Genomic DNA, 7467 nt, shown 5'->3' with positions numbered 1-7467 from the left:
ACCTAAAGCCTACCACGGACATTTATGGCAACATATAAGGGTCATATATGGTTCCAAACGTCATTATATGACCCTAAGATGCATCACCTAGGGTCACAAGACTTTTCGCCCACCGGGCCCCGTAACCTCAAAATTCCTCAAAAAGCGTGGATATAGCCTTCAATTTTGGAATTTTTTGACCTTTTTTATCCCAGAAATAAAAATTGCCGAGATGTTTACCATGGTTCCTTATACCCTCCTGGGATCCAATTGAGTGGGTGGATCCATCCAATATGCCTTTAAACAGTCAATTTTACCCGTTTTAAACTTGCACCAATATCGTAACCTCAAGCCTGCCACGGTCATTTATGGGAACATATAAGGGTCATATATGGATCCAAATGTCATTATATGACCCAAAGATATATACCCTAGGGTCTCAAGACTTTTTGTCGCCGGGCCCCGTAACCACAAAATTCCTCAAAAAGCGTGGATTATAGCCTTCAATTTTGGAATTTTTTAACCATTTTTCGCCCGGAAATAAAAATTGTCGAGATGTTTACCATGGTTCCTAATACCCTCCGGGAGTCCAAATGAGTAAGTGGAACCATCTAAAAATGCCTTTAAACAATTAATTTACCCGTTCCAAACTTACACCGATATCGTGAACTCAAGCCTACCACGGACATTATCGCCGCATATAAGGGTCATATATGGTTCCAAACTTCATTATATGACCCTAAGATGTATCCCCTAGGGTCTTAAGACTTTTCTCCACGAGACCCCGTAACCTCAAAATTCTTCAAAAAGCGTGGATTATAGCCTTCAATTTTGAAATTTTTTCGCTCGGAGATGTTTACCATGCAGTGATATCGTGACCTCAAGCGTACCACGGACATTTATGGCAACATATAAGGGTCATATATGGTTCCAAACGTCATTATATGACCCTAAGATGTATCCCCTAAGTTCACAAGACTTTTCATCACCGGGCCCCGTAACCTCAAAATTCCTCAAAAAGCGTAGATTATAGCCTTCAATTTTGGAACTTTTTGACCTTTTTAGCCTGCAAATAAAAATTGCCGAGATGTTTACCATGGTTCTTAATACCCTCCGGAGTCCAATTGAGTAGGTGGAACCATCTAATATGCCTTTAAATAGTTAATTTACCCGTTCCAAGCTTGCACCGATATCGTGACCTCAAGCCTACCACGGACATTTATGGTAACATATAACAATCATATATGGTTCCAAACGTAATAATACGACCCTAAAATGCATCCCCTAGGGTTACAAGACTTTTCGCCACCGGGCCCCGTAACCTCAAAATTCCTCAAAAAGCGTGGATTATAGCCTTCAATTTTGGAATTTTTTGACCTTTTATAGCCCGGAAATAAAAATTGCCGAGGTGTTTACCATGGTTCCTTATACCCTTCTGGGGTCCAATTGTGTGGGGGAACCATCCAATATGCCTTTAATCAGTTAATTTACCCGTTCCAAACTTGCATCGATATTGTGACTTCTTGCCTACCACGGACAATTATGGCAACATATAAGGGTCACATATGGTTCCAAATCTCATTATATGACCCTAAGATGTATCGCCTAGGGTCTCAAGACTTTTCGCCACCGGGCCCCGTAACCTCAAAATTCCTCAAAAAGCGTGGATTATAGCCTTCAATTTTGGAATTTTTTTTACCTTTTTTCGCCCGGAAATAAAAATTCCTGAGATATTTACCATGGTTCCTAATACCCTCCGGGAGTCCTATTGAGTGGGTGGAACCATCCAATATGCATTTAAACAGTCAATTTACCCGTTCCAAACTTGCATCGATATCGTGATATCAAACCCACCACGGACATGTATGGCAACATATAAAGGTCATATATGGTTCCAAACGTCATTATATGACCCTAAGATGTATCCGCTAGGGTCACAAGACTTTTCGCCACCGGGTCCCGTAACCTCAAAATTCCTCAAAAAGCGTGGATTATAGCCTTCAATTTTGGAATTTTTTGACCTTTTTTCGCCCGGAAATAAAAATTGCCGAGATGTTTACCATGGTTCCTTATACCCTCTGGGAGTCCAATTAAGAGGGTGGAACTATCCAATATGCCTTTAAACAGTTAATTTACCCGTTCCAAACTTCCAACGATATCGTGACCTCAAGCCTACCACGGACATTTATGGCAACATATAAGGGTCATATATGGTTCCAAACGTCGTTATACGACCCTAAGTTGCATCCCCTAGGGTCACAAAACTATTCGCCACCGGGCCCTGTAACCTCAAAATTCCTTAAAAAGCGTGGATTATAGCCTTCAATTTTGGAATTTTTTGACGTTTCATTGCCTGGAAATAAAAATTGCCGAGATGTTTACCATGGTTCCTAATATCCTCCCGGAGTTCAGTTGAGTGGGTGGAACCATCCAATATGCCTTTTAATAGTCAATTAACCCGTTCTAAACTTGCACCGATATCGTGACCACAAGCCTACCACAGACAATTATGGCAACATATAAGGGTCATATATGGTTCCAAACGTCATCATATGACCCTAAGATGTATCCCCTAGGGTCTCAAGACTTTTCTCCACTAGACCCTGTAACCTCAAAATTCTTTAAAAAGCGTGGATTATAGCCTTCAATTTTGAAAATTTTTCACTCGGAAATAAAAATTGCCGAGTTGTTTACCATGGTTCCTAATACCCTCCGGGAGTCCTATTGAGTGGGTAAAACCATCCAATATGCCTTGAAAAAGTCAATTTACCCGTTACAAACATGCAGCGATATCGTTACCTCAAGCCTACCATAGACATTTATGGCAACATATAAGGGTCATATATGGTTCCAAACATCATTATATGACCCTAAGATGTATCCCCTAGGTTCACAAGACTTTTCGCCACCAGGCCCCGTAACCTCAAAATTCCTCAAAAAGCGTGGATTATAGCCTTCAATTTTGGAATTTTTTGACCTTTTTTAATTAGCCTGCAAATAAAAATTGCCGAGATGTTTACCATGGTTCTTAATACCCTCCGGAGTCCAATTGAGTGGGTAGTACCATCTAATATGCCTTTAAACAGTTAATTTACACGTTCCAAACTTCCACCGATATCGTGACCTCAAGCCTATCACTGACATTTATGGCAACATATAAGGGTCATATATGGTTCCAAACGTCATTATACGACCCTAAAATGCATCCCCTATGGTCACAAGAATTTTCGCCACTAGGCCCCGTAACCTCAAAATTCCTCAAAAAGCGTGGATTATAGCCTTCAATTTTGGAATTTTTTGACCTTTTTTAATTATCCTGCAAATAAAAATTGCAGAGATGTTTACCATGGTTCTTAATACCCTCCGGAGTCCAATTGAGTTGGTTGTACCATCTAATATGCCTTTAAACAGGTAATTTACCCGTTCCAAACGTGCACCGATATCGCGACCTCAAGCCTACCACGGACATTTATGGCAACATATAAGGGTCATATATGTTTCCAAACTTCATTATATGACCCTAAGATGTATCCCCTAGGGTCTCAAGACTTTTCGCCACCGGGTCGCGTAACCTCAAAATTCCTCAAAAAGCGTGGATTATAGCTTTCAATTTTGGAATTTTTTAACCATTTTTCGCCCGGAAATAAAAAATTTCCGAGATGTTTACCATGGCTCCTAATACCCTCCGGGAGTCAAATTGAGTGGGTGGAACCATCCAATGTGCCTTTAAACAGTCAATTTACCCGTTCCAAACTTGCATCGATATCGTGACCTCAAGCCCACCACGGACATGTATGGCAACATATAAGGGTCATATATGGTTCCAAACGTCATTATATGACCCTAAGATGTATCCCTTAGGGTCACAAGACTTTTCGCCACCTGGCCCCGTAACCTCAAAATTCCTCAAAAAGCGTGGATTATAGCCTTCAATTATGGAATTTTTAAACCTTTTTTCGCCCGGAAATAATAATTGTCGAGATGTTTACCATGGTTCCTAATACCCTCCAGGAGTCCAATTAAGTGGGTGGAACTATCCAATATGCCTTTAAACAGTTAATTTACCCGTTCCAAACTTGCACCAATATCGTGACCACAAGCCTACCACGGACAATTATGGCAACATATAAGGGTCATATATGGTTCCAAACGTCATCATATGACCCTAAGATGTATCCCCTAGGGTCTCAAGACTTTTCTCCACTGGGCCCCGTAACCTCAAAATTCATCAAAGAGCGTGGACTATAGCCTTCAATTTTGGAATTTTTGGACCTTTTTTTGCCCGGAAATAAAAATAGCCGAGATGTTTACCATGGCTCCTAATACCCTCCGGGAGTCCAATTGAGTGGGTGGAACCATCCAATATGCCTTTAAACAGTCAATTTACCCGTTCCAAACTTGCATCGATATCGTGACCTTAAGCCCACCACGGACATGTTTGGCAACATATAAGGGTCATATATGGTTCCAAACGTCATTATATGACCCTAAGATATATCCCTTAGGGTCACACGACTTTTCGCCACCGGGCCCCGTAACCTCAAAATTCTTCAAAAAGCGTGGATTATAGCCTTCAATTTTGGAATTTTTTGACCTTTTTTCGCCCGGAAATAAAAATTGCCGAGATGTTTACCATGGTTCCTAATACCCTCCAGGAGTCCAATTAAGTGGGTGGAACTATCCAATATGCCTTTAAACAGTTAATTTACCCGTTCCAAACTTGCACCGATATCGTGTCCACAAGCCTACCACGGACATTTATGGCAACATATAAGGGTCATATATGGTTCCAAACGTCATCATATGACCCTAAGATGTATCCCCTAAGGTCTCAAGACCTTTCGCCACCGGGCCCCGTAACCTCAAAATTCCTCAAAAAGCGTAGATTATAGCCTTCAATTTTGGAATTTTTTGACCTTTTTTTGCCCGGAAATAAAAATTGCCGAGATGTTTACCATGGTTCCTAATACTCTCCGGGAGTCCAATTAAGTGGGTGGAATCATCCAATATGCCTTTAATCAGTCAATTTACCCATTCCAAACTTGCACCGATATCGTGACCTTAAGCCTACCACGGACATTTATGGCAACATATAAGGGTCATATATGGTTCCAAACGTCATTATATGCCCCTAAGATGTATCCTCTAGTGTCTCAAGACTTTTCGCCACCGGGTCCCGTAACGTCAAAATTCCGGGAGTCCAATTGAGTGGGTGTTGTAGGAGATTATAGGTACTAAATGCGGAAATAACATGAATCATATTCACATAGCACCAAACCAAGGATCTCATGCATAACTCATAGTAAGACCTCCATTAATGCTAGTTAGTCGCAAAAGAACCCTTCTATCGAGCTTCTACGGAGATGAACGAACGATCAACTAGCCAAGAACCACCGCGCAACACCACGTTGCCACTAGGGGTGGCCGGCCGTGGGTGAGAGGGGAGAGTGAGGGGCGTGCGTGTGAGAGAGAGAGGGTGAGGGCTTTTTGGATGTTGGTTGCTTAGATTCACAATTCACTATATGTTAATTGTGACTTCATTAATCAACCCTAGGCATGACTATTATTTATAGATCATATCTCTAAATAATAGTCCAATTCCAATTCCAAGCCCAATTCCTAATCCCATTCAAACTACACTTAGCCCAATCATACTTATGACTAATTTATTGCTCATGAGGCCCATTAATGGGCCTCTAACTTGCTTAACCCATTACCCTTGTGTGTGACTAATATAGGATCCATTCGAAAGGGCTTTGAGCTATTTGACTAACCCAAATATCATATCTCATAGTCTAGAAACAGAGGATGACGCCCCAATAGAATGAACTTATTATCTCCATAATATTGATCCTTGATAAATCTAGTAATTGCACTTATCGAAGACACAATTCCTTCAATCTCCCACTTGTCTGAGACAAGTGCGGAATATTCAAATTCCTTAAGTCATTTTGTGTCGATTTGATAATATGATTGCATCTTATGTAATCAATATTATTCTACAAATCATTTCTTGAAATCTGAGTTAGAATTACAAAACAAATGGTTACTATGTAACACATTTGAGCACGGCCATGCATTTTCTGAATTCTCCCTCTTTAAGAGGCCAAAGCAAGACACATTCCTAATTTAATAGGTAGACTCTATCCAATCTTGTGGTAACCAAATCTCCCACTCAACTTCTGAAATAACCAGGAAACACCCTTTATAATCTCCAGTTACGGGCAGACGTTTGAATGTACCACAGTTATATCATCCATTGAATGAGATCAATGTTCCACTCATGTCAAAGGAATCCACTAATATATCCGGAAGCTCTATACTTGAACTTCAAAGTAGGTCTGTAGTTCGATCATGCATCATTCATGCATATCCATGTGATTGACCGAGCATCACTACGCTCCTATAGCCCATGAAACTGCGCTATCCAATCAATCTTAACATGCTAGTCCAAATTGAAATCATTTATGTCCACTTTAATGATTCCAAGCTAGGAAATTAAATAATGTATGAATTTTGTTCACCTGTGGGGTTTCATTCAAAAGGTCATCAATCTAGTGAGCCCATCTATTCATAATTATTTAGGACATTTTATTTAATAATTAAACCACAATTAAATAAGAGAAATGATAATTTCTGATTAAACATAATTCTGAAAATGAATGTATTACATATGTAATTTATTTTCTCAAAACAAATAAAAACTTCTAATTACACCATTCACTTCAATCCAGTTGCACTAGTATGCTTCTCATGCTTAGGCATTGGAAGGGGTTTAGTAAGCGGATCAACGATGTTCTCATCCGTGTGAATTTCGCTCATCTTGACATCTCCTCTGTGAACGATCTCTCGAATGAGGTGAAACTTCCTCTCTACATGTTTGGATTTGAAGTGTGACCTAGCTTCCTTCGATTGAGCAATAGCTCCATTATTGTCACAGTATATCTCGATTCCCTTTTGAGCACTTGGTACGATATCCAAACAGCTTCCTTAGCTGCTTCAACAGCAGCCAAATACTATGATTTTGTCGTAGAGTCTGCGACAAAGCTTTGCTTCGAACTCTTCCAGCTCACTGCTCCTCCATTGAGACAGAAAATGTATCCAAATTGAGATCTGAAGTCATCCCTGTCTGTTTGGAAACTCACATCCGTATAACCTTTGACAACCAACTCATCTTCGCCACCATACACTAGAAACATTCCTTTCGTCCTTCTTAAGTACTTAAGGATGTTCTTGGCAGCTGTCCAGTGTGCTTCACCTGGATTTTCTTGAAACCTGCTGCACATGCTTAGAGCATATGCAACATCCGGCCTTGTACAAATCATGGCATACATAATCGATCCTATTACAGAAGCATAAGGAATGATAGCCATACGTCTCATCTCATCTAGCATAACCGAACATTGAGATTTACTGAGCGTAATGCCATGGGACATGGGGAGAAAAGCTCTCTTGGAGTTTGTCATCTCAAACCTGTCAAGCACCTTA

Source organism: Chenopodium album, chromosome 23 (assembly GCF_948465745.1).
Source record: "Chenopodium album chromosome 23, dcCheAlbu1.1, whole genome shotgun sequence".
Classification (NCBI taxonomy): domain Eukaryota; kingdom Viridiplantae; phylum Streptophyta; class Magnoliopsida; order Caryophyllales; family Amaranthaceae; genus Chenopodium; species Chenopodium album.
This window is presented reverse-complemented; position numbering follows the sequence as displayed.